This window comes from Triticum aestivum, chromosome 4D (assembly GCF_018294505.1).
Source record: "Triticum aestivum cultivar Chinese Spring chromosome 4D, IWGSC CS RefSeq v2.1, whole genome shotgun sequence".
In the NCBI taxonomy this organism is placed as follows: Eukaryota; Viridiplantae; Streptophyta; class Magnoliopsida; order Poales; family Poaceae; genus Triticum; species Triticum aestivum.
The window spans coordinates 23,615,673-23,626,781 of NC_057805.1; positions in this window are offsets into that span (position 1 = coordinate 23,615,673).

Sequence of the window (11,109 nt, forward strand, 5' to 3'; positions counted from 1 at the left end):
TCATTGTCTACTTCAATGTTCTGGGGTGGAGTAGAGCGGTTCTTGAAACATTTTTTGGAAAGACGTGTTTCTTGGAAGAATTCTCCTTCGTCATATGTGTCTTGGTTAATGTGAGGTTCATAATCCTTTTCATTGGGGGGAGGTGGTCTAACACGTGGCGGCACTTCATAAACGACGTCCCAACCACTGAGATTTGGATCACTTTGACAGGCCCACGGTAGATAGAAAACTTTGGTTGCCTGTTGAGCCGTAATATAGACATCGGGAACATCCAAATGGGTTCTTTGTTTGATTTTGACTAGCCCTATATGTTCATGAGTCCTTCTAGTCTCCCTCGGCTGGAACCAATAACATCTGAAGACTACGACGTTTGGTGGTTTTTCACCATAGAATTCAAGTTCATAAATTGCTTCAACTCTTCCATAATACTCGATACCTCCTTCGCCGATAGCAGAGACACAACAATTTGTAGACTTTCGGTCGGCCATAGATAGCTCTCTGCCATAGGTACGAAAGCGATACCCGTTGATGTCGTATTTGTCAAATGAACGGACCTTATAGTCAAAACCATTAGCTACTTGTCTCAATTCGGCATCCATAATCTCTGAATTAGCCTACAAGTTTAATACGAAAGGGTTGTTGCATTAGTCGCAAATTAGCCAAAGAAAAGAAAGGGTCTAATGGAAATTACCATTTTTTGAACCAAGAGATGAAACCGGGATGTTCGGCTCCTTGTTTTGCTAGCAGCTCATACTCTTCGACGGAATCCTTTTGGATCACCGCTCCATACGAGAATATGGCGACGTATGGACTGCATCAAATATCCAGGAATAAGAGAAGTTCAAAGGAATTAGAAGTTGTGAAACAATGTACCGAGATCTTACTCGATCTACGGCCGCACTTCTGTTAGGTTGTTGAAGAGATACAGCGAAATGGTCCGCCATTCTTCAACATCCAACCTTACTGGTTTCCAACCACTAGCTGGTGCGAGATTCCCTTTGAATAGGCTGAGGTTGGATTGACCCTTTTGAGGTTCGTCAGCATTGTACCGAGGCTTCGGATTATGCAAATGACGATTTTTGGCTTCGTAGTGTGCTGTCACGAAGTTTGCCGCCTCCTCGGTGATGAATGCCTCCGCCATCGATGCTTCTATTCTACGTTTATTTTTACATTTTGCTCGAAGCGTCTTCTGCATCCTCTCAGTTGAGTAGCACCAACGATTTTGCACGCCCCCCCAAGCGTGCCTCGGTCGGGAGATGCAAAATCAAGTGTTGCATTGGATTAAAGAAGCTTGGTGGAAAGATCTTCTCTAACTTGCAGATCAACTCCCGTGCCAACTATTCCATTCCTTCTAGGAGGCCAGGAGATAGTTCTTTTGCACAAAGAACACGGAAGAAATAGCTCAGCTCTGCCAGTAGTAGCCATTCATCCTCAGGGATGAAGCCACGCAACATCACCGTCATTATCCGCTCAATCCATATGTGCCAATCATGACTTTTTAGACCAAATATTTTCAATTTTTGAAGATTCGCTCCCCTCTTTAGATTTGCTGCATACCTGATACGTCTCCAACGTATCTATAATTTTTTATTGTTCCATGCTATATTATCTGTTTTGGATGTTTAATGGGCTTTATTTTACACTTGATATTACTTTTGGGACTAACCTATTAACCCAGAGCCCAGTGCCAGTTTCTGTTTTTCTCTTGTTTTAGTGTTTCGCAGAAAAGGAATATCAAACGGAGTCCAAACGGAATGAAACCTTCGGGAGAGTTAATTTTGGAACGGAAGCAATCCAGGAGACTTGGAGTACACGTCAGGGAATCAACGAGGAAGGCACGAGGCAGGGGGCGCGCCCACCCCCCTGGGCGCGCCCTCCGCCATCGTGGGCCCCTCGTGGCTCCCCTGACCGACTTCTTTCTCCTATATATACCAATATACCCTAAAACCATCGGGGAAAAGAATAGATCGGGAGTTCCGCCACTGCAAGCCTCTGTAGCCACCAAAAACCAATCGTGACCCTGTTCCGGCACCCTGCCGGAGGGGGATCCCTCAGCGGTGGCCATCTTCATCATCCCGGCGCTCTCCATGACGAGGAGGGAGTAGTTCACCCTCAGGGCTGAGGGTATGTACCAGTAGCTATGTGTTTGATCACTCTCTCTCGTGTTCGTGATTTGGCACGATCTTGATGTATCACGAGCTTTGCTATTATAGTTGGATCTTATGATGTTTCTCCCCCTCTACTCTCTTGTAATGGATTCAGTTTTCCCTTTGAAGTTATCTTATTGCATTGAGTCTTTAAGGATTTGAGAACACTTGATGTATGTCTTGCATGGGATAACCGTGGTGACAATGGGTTATTCTATTGATTCACTTGATGTATGTTTTGGTGATCAACTTGCTGGTTCCGCCCATGAACCTATGCATAGGGGTTCGCACACATTTTCGTCTTGACTCTCCGGTAGAAACTTTGGCGCACTCTTAGAAGTACTTTGTGTTGGTTGAATAGATGAATCTGAGATTGTGTGATGCATATCGTATAATCATACCCACGGATACTTGAGGTGACATTGGAGTATCTAGGTGACATTAGGGTTTTGGTTGATGTGTGTCTTAAGGTGTTATTTTACTACGAACTCTAGGGATGTTTGTGACACTTATAGGCATAGCCCAATGGATTGATCGGAAAGAATAACTTTGTGGTGGTTTCGTACCCTACCATAATCTCTTCGTTTGTTCTCCGCTATTAGTGACTTTGGAGTGACTCTTTTTTGCATGTAGACAGATAGTTATATGATCCAATTATGTTATTATTGTTGAGAGAACTTGCACTAGTGAAAGTATGAACCCTAGGCCTTGTTTCCTAGCATTGCAATACCGTTTACGCTCACTTTTATCATTAGTTACCTTGCTGTTTTTATATTTTCAGATTACAAAAACCTATATCTACCATCCATATTGCACTTGTATCACCATCTCTTCGCCGAACGAGTGCACCGATACAATTTACCATTGTATTGGGTGTGTTGGGAACACAATAGACTCTTTGTTATTTGGTTGCAGGGTTGTTTGAGAGAGACCATCTTCATCCTACGCCTCCCACGGATTGATAAACCTTAGGTCATCCACTTGAGGGAAATTTGCTATTGTCCTACAAACCTCTGCACTTGGAGGCCCAACAACGTCTACAAGAAGAAGGTTGCGTAGTAGACATCAATACCCATCGGAGAACATCAACTGCATTTTCACCCACAAAATAATTTCCTTCATAGCTGGCCTTCCAAGATTGAACCATGCCTTTCGCTTCGTCCAGTTCCCCTTTCCTTTCGGTTGTTTCATGTTTTGTAACGGTCTATCACATAGCTCCTCTTGATCGACTCTAGCCTTAGTATTATCCTTTGATTTCCCCTCTATGCCGAACAATGTACCAAAAATGGCATCGGCGATATTCTTTTCAGTGTGCATCATGTTGGAAATATGCCCTAGAGGCAATAATAAAATGGTTATTATTGTATTTCCTTGTTCATGATAATTGTCTGTTGTTCATGCTATAATTGTATTAAATGGAAACCGTAATACATGTGTGAATACATAGACCACAACATGTCCCTAGTAAGCCTCTAGTTGACTAGCTCGTTGATCAATAGATGGTTATGGTTTCCTGACCATGGACATTGGATGTCATTGATAACGGGATCACATCATTAGGAGAATGATGTGATGGACAAGACCCAATCCTAAGCATAGCACAAGATCGTGTAGTTCGTTTGCTAGAGCTTTTCTAATGTCAAGTATCATTTCCTTAGACCATGAGATTGTGCAACTCCCGGATACCGTAGGAATGCTTTGGGTGTACCAAACATCACAACGTAACTGGGTGGCTATAAAGGTGCACTACAGGTATCTCCGAAAGTGTCTGTTGGGTTGGCACGAATCGAGACTGGGATTTGTCACTCCGTATGACGGAGAGGTATCTCTGGGCCCACTCGGTAATGCATCATCATAATGAGCTCAATGTGACTAAGGAGTTAGCCACGGGATCATGCGTTACGGTACGAGTAAAGTGACTTGCCGGTAACGAGATTGAACAAGGTATTGGGATACCGACGATCGAATCTCGGGCAAGTAACGTACCGATTGACAAAGGGAATTGTATACGGGATTGATTGAATCCTCGACATCGTGGTTCATCCGATGAGATCATCCTGGAACATGTGGGAGCCAACATGGGTATCCAGATCCCGCTGTTGGTTATTGACCGGAGAGTCGTCTCGGTCATGTCTGCATGTCTCCCGAACCCGTAGGGTCTACACACTTAAGGTTTGGTGACGCTAGAGTTGTAGAGATATTAGTATGCGGTTAACCGAAAGTTGTTCGGAGTCCCGGATGAGATCCTGGACGTCACGGGGAGTTCCGGAGGTAAAGATTTATATATGGGAAGTCCTATTTTGGCCACCGGAAAATGTTCGGGATTTTTCGGTATTGTACCGGGAAGGTTCTAGAAGGTTCCGAAGTGGGGCCCACCTGCATGGGGGAACCCACATGAACGTGGGTAGTGGGGGCAAGGCCCCACACCCCTGGTCAAGGCGCACCAAGATCCCACCTTAGAAGGAATAAGATCATATCCCGAAGGGATAAGATCAAGATCCCTAAAAAAGGGGGATAACAATCGGTGGGGAAGGGAAATGATGGGATTTCTTTCCCCCACCTTTGCCAACGCCCCAATGGACTTGGACGGAAAGAAACCAGCCCCCTCCACCCCTATATATAGTGGGGAGGCGCATGGGAGCAGCACCCCAAGCCCTGGCGCCTCCCTCCCTCCCGTGACACCTCTTCCTCCCCGCTTGCGCTTGGCGAAGCCCTGCCGGGATCCCGCTACTTCCACCACCACGCCGTCGTGCTGCTGGATCTCCATCAACTTCTCCTCCCCCCTTGCTGGATCAAGAAGGAGGAGACGTCCCCACTCCGTACGTGTGTTGAACGCGGAGGTGCCGTCCGTTCGGCGCTAGGATCATCGGTGATTTGGATCACGACGAGTACGACTCCATCAACCCCGTTCTGTTGAACACTTCCGCGCGCGATCTACAAGGGTATGTAGATGCACTCCCCTCTCTCTCGTTGCTAGATGACTCCATAGATTGATCTTGGTGATACGTAGAAAATTTTAAATTTCTGCTACGTTCCCCAACAGTGGTATCAGAGCCAGGTCTATGCGTAGATTCTATGCACGAGTAGAACACAAATTAGTTGTGGGCGATGATTTGTTCAATTTGCTTACCGTTACTAGTCTTATCTTGATTCGGCGGCATTGTGGGATGAAGCGGCCCGGACCGACCTTACACGTACTCTTACGTGAGACAGGTTCCACCGATTGACATGCACTTGATGCATAACGTGGCTAGCGGGTGTCTATCTCTCCCACTTTAGTCGGATTGGATTCGATGAAGAGGGTCCTTATGAAGGGTAAATAGCAATTGCCATATCACCGTTGTGGCTTTTGCGTAGGTAAGAAACGTTCTTGCTAGAAACCCATAGCAGCCACGTAAAACATGCAACAACAATTAGAGGACGTCTAACTTGTTTTTGCAGGGTATGCTATGTGATGTGATATGGCCAAAAGGATGTGATGAATTATATATGTGATGTATGAGATTGATCATGTTCTTGTAATAGGAATCACGACTTGCATGTCGATGAGTATGACAACCGGCAGGAGCCATAGGAGTTGTCTTAATTTATTGTATGACCTGCGTGTCAATGAAAAACACCATGTAATTACTTTACTTTATTGCCAACCGTTAGCCATAGTAGTAGAAGTAACAGTTGGCGAGACAACTTCATGAAGACACGATGATGGAGATCATGATGATGGAGATCATGGTGTCATGCCGGTGACGAAGGTGATCATGCCGCGCCTCGAAGATGGAGATCAAAAGGCGCAAGATGATATTGGCCATATCATGTCACTTTATGATTTGCATGTGATGTTTTTCATGTTTACATCTTATTTGCTTAGAACGACGGTATCATAAATAAGGTGATCACTCACTAAAATTTCAAGAGATGTGTCCCCCCTAACTATGCATCGTTGCGAAGGTTCGTTGTTTCGAAGCACCACATGATGATCGGGTGTGATAGATTCTAACGTTCGCATACAACGGGTGTTGACGAGCCTAGCATGTACAGACATGGCCTCGGAACACAAGCAAAGCACTTAGGTTGACTTGACGAGCCTAGCATGTACAGACATGACCTCGGAACACAAGAGACCGAAAGGTCGAACATGAGTCGTATAGTAGATACGATCAACATGGAGATGTTCACCGATGATGACTAGTCCGTCTCACGTGATGATCGGACACGGCCTAGTCGATTCGGATCATGTATCACTTAGATGACTAGAGGGATGTCTATCTAAGTGGGAGTTCATTAAATAATCAGATGAACTTAATTATCATGAACATAGTCAAAAGGTCTTTGCAAATAATGTCGTAGCTTACGCTTTAGTTCTACTAAGATATGTTCCTAGAGAAAATTTAGTTGAAAGTTGATAGTAGCAATTATGCGGACTGGGTCCGTAAACTGAGGATTGTCCTCATTGCTGCACAGAAGGCTTATGTCCTTAATGCACCGCTCGGTGTGCTGAACCTCGAGCGTCGTCTGTAGATGTTACGAAACATCGGACATACACGTTTTGATGACTACGTGATAGTTCAGTGTGTGATGCTAACGGTTTAAAATTGTGGCACCAAAGACGGTTTTGAAACGTCGCAGAACATATGAGATGTTCCAAAGACTGAAATTGGGATTTCAGACTAATGCCCACGTCAAGAGGTATGAGACCTCTGATAAGTTTCTTAAGCCTGCAAACTAAGGGAGAAAAGCTCAATCATTGAGCATGTGCTCAGATTGTCTGAGTACTACAATCACTTGAATCAAGTGGGAGTTAATCTTCCAGATGAGATAGTGATGGTTCTCCATAGTCACTGCCACCAAGTTATTAGAGCTTCGTGATGAACTATAACATATCAGGGATAGACATGATGATCCTTGAGCAACTCGCGATGTTTGACACCGCGAAAGTAGAAATCAAGAAGGAGCATCAATTGTTGATGGTTAGTAAAACCACTAGTTTCTAGAAGGGCAAGGGAAAGAAGGGATACTTCATGAAACGACAAATCAGTTGCTGCTCTAGTGAAGAAACCCAAGGTTGAACCCAAACCCGAGACTAAGTGTTTCTGAAATGAGGGGAACGGTCACTGAAGCAGAACTACCCTAGATACTTCGTAGATGAGAAGGCTGGCAAGGTCGACAGAAGTATATTGGATATACATTATATTAATGTGTACTTTACTAGTACTCCTAGTAGCACCAGGGTATTAGATACCGGTTCGGTTGCTAAGTGTTAGTAACTCGAAATAAAAGCTGCGGAATAAACAAAGACTAGCTAAAGGTGAGATGACGATATGTGTTGGAAGTGTTTCCAAGGTTGATGTGATCAAGCATCGCATGCTCCCTCTACCATCGAGATTGGGGTTAAACCTGAATAATTATTATTTGGTGTTTGCGTTGAGCATAGACATGATTGGATTATGTTTATCGCAATACGGTTATTCATTAAAGGAGAATAATGGTTACTCTGTCTATTTGAATAATACCTTCAATGGTCTTGCACCTAAAATGAATGGTTTATTGAATCTCGATCGTAGTGATACACATGTTCATGCCAAACGATATAAGATAGTAATGATAGTACCACATACTTGTGGCACTGCCACTTGAGTCATATTGGTATAAAACGCATGAAGAAGCTCCATGTTGATGGATCTTTGGACTCACTCGTTTTTGAAAAGATTGAGACATGCGAACCATGTCTATTAGTATATATGCATGAAGAAAGTCCATACAGATGGATCATTTGGACTCACTTGATTTTGAATCACTTGAGACATGCAAATCATACCACATGGGCAAGATGACTGAAAGGCCTCGTTTTCAGTAAGATGGAACAAGAGAGCAACTTGTTGGAAGTAATACATTTGATGTGTGCAGTCCAATGAGTGCTGACGCACACAGTGGATATCGTTATGTTCTTACTTCACAGATGATTTGAGTAGATGCTGAGAATATTTACTTGATGAAACACAAGTCTGAATTATTGAAAGGTTCAAGTAATTTCAGAGTGAAGTTGAAGATCGTCGTGACAAGAGGATAAAATGTCTGTGATATGACCATAGAGATGAATATCTGAGTTACGAGTTTGGCACACAATTAAGAAATTGTGGAAATTGTTTCACGACTAATACCGCCTGGAACACCATATTGTGATGGTGTGTCCGAACATCATAACTGCACCTTATTGGATATGGTGCATACCATGATGTCTCTTATCGAATTACAACTATTGTTTATGGGTTAGGCATTAGAGACAACCGCATTCACTTTAAATAGGGCACCACGCAATTCCGTTGAGACGACACCGTATGAACTATGGTTTAGAGAAACCTAAGCTGTCGTTTCTTAAAAGTTTGGGGCTGCGACGCTTATGTGAAAAAGTTTCAGGCTGATAAGCTCGAACCCAAAGCGGATAAATGCATCTTCATAGAATACCCAAAACAGTTGGGTATACCTCCTATTTCAGATCTGGAAGCAAAAGTGATTGTTTCTAGAAACGGGTCCTTTCTCGAGGAAAAGTTTCTCTCGAAAGAATTGAGTGGGAGGATGGTGGAGACTTGATGAGGTCATTGAACCGTCACTTCAACTAATGTGTAGCAGGGCACAGGAAGTTGTTCCTGTGGCACCTACACCAATTGAAGTGGAAGCTTATGATAGTGATCATGAAACTTCAGATCAAGTCACTACCAAACCTCATAGGACGACAAGGATGCATACTACTTCAGAGTGGTACATAATCCTGTCTTGGAAGTCATGTTGCTAGACAACAATGAACCTACGAGCTATGGAGAAGCGATGGTGGGCCCGGATTATGACGAATGGGTTGAGGCCATAAAATCCGAGAGGATCCATGTATGAAAACAAAGTATAGACTTTGAAAGAACTACTTGATGGTCGTAAGGCTGTTGGGTACAGATGGATTTTAAAGGGAAGACAGACAATGATGGTAAGTGTCACCATTAAGAAAGCTCGACTGGTCGTTAAGATGTTTTCCGGCAAGTTCAAGGAGTTGACTGCGATGAGACTTTCTCACTCATAGCGATGCTAAGAGTCTGTTACAACTATATTAGCAGTTACTGCATTATTTATGAAATCTTGCAGATAGGATGTCAAAACATTGTTTCCTCGACGATTTTCTTGAGGAAAGGTTGTATGTGATACAACCAGAAGGTTTTGTCAATCCTGAAAGATGTTAACAAGTATGCAAAGCTCCAGCAATCCTCCTAAGGATTGGAGTAAGCATCTCGGAGTTGGAATGAACCCTTTGATGAGATGATCAAAGATTTTGGGTTTATACAAAGTTCATGAGAAACTTGTATTTCCAAAGAAGTGAGTGGGAGCACTATAGATTTTTTGATGAGTATATGTTGTTAACATATTGTTGATCGGAAATGATGTAGAATTTCTGGAAAGCATCCAGGGTTATTTGAAAAGTGTTTTTAATGGAAAACCTGGATTAAGCTACTTGAACATTGAGCATCAAGATCTATAAGGATAGATCAAAAACGCTTAATAGTACTTTCAAATGAATACATACCGTGACAAGATTTTGAAGGAGTTCAAAATAGATCAGCAAAGAAGGAGTTCTTGGCTGTGTTACAAGGTGTGAGTATTGAGTAAGACTCAAGACCTGACCACGGCAGAAGAAAGAGAAAGGACGAAGGTCGTCCCCTATGCTTTAGACGTAGGCTCTACAATATGCTATGCTGTGTACCGCACCTAAAGTGTGCCTTGCCATGAGTTAGTCAAGGGGTACAATAGTGATCCAGGAAGGGATCACATGACAGCGGTCGAACTTATCCTTAGTATCTAGTGGACTAAGGAATTTTCTCGATTATGGAGGTGGAAAGGGGGTTCGTCGTAAAGGGTTACCTCGATGCAAACTTTGACAATAATCCGGATGACTCTGAGTAGTGAGCCGGATTCGTATAGTAGAGCAGTTATTTGGAATAGCTCCAAGTAGCGCGTGGTAGCTGCATCTACAAGATGACATAGAGATTTGTAAAGCACACACGGATCTGAATGTTGCAGACCCGTTGACTAAAACCTCTCTCGTAAGCATAACATGTTCAAACCCTAGAACTCATTGAGTGTTAATCACATGGTGATGTGAACTAGATTATTGACTCTAGTAAACTCTTGGGTATTAGTCACATGGCGATGTGAACTTTGAGTGTTAATCACATGGTGATCTGAACTAGATTATTGACTCTAGTGCAAGTGGGAGACTGTTGGAAATATGCCCTAGAGGCAATAATAAAATGGTTATTATTGTATTTCCTTGTTCATGATAATTGTCTGTTGTTCATGCTATAATTGTATTAACTAGAAACCGTAATACATGTGTGAATACATAGACCACAACATGTCCCTAGTAAGCCTCTAGTTGACTAGCTCGTTGATCAATAGATGGTTATAGTTTCCTGACCATGGACATTGGATGTCATTGATAACGGGATCACATCATTAGGAGAATGATGTGATGGGCAAGACCCAGTCCTAAGCATAGCACAAGATCGTGTAGTTCGTTTGCTAGAGCTTTTCTAATGTCAAGTATCATTTCCTTAGACCATGAGATTCTGCAACTCCCGGATACCGTAGGAATGCTTTGGGTGTACCAAACATCACAACGTAACTGGGTGGCTATAAAGGTGCACTACAGGTATCTCCGAAAGTGTCTGTTGGGTTGGCACGAATCGAGACTGGGATTTGTCACTCCGTATGACGGAGAGGTATCTCTGGGCCCACTCGGTAATGCATCATCATAATGAGCTCAATGTGACTAAGGAGTTAGCCATGGGATCATGCGTTACGGTACGAGTAAAGTGACTTGCCGGTAACGAGATTGAACAAGGTATCGGGATACCGACGATCGAATCTCGGGCAAGTAACGTACCGATTGACAAAGGGAATTGTATACGGGATTGATTGAATC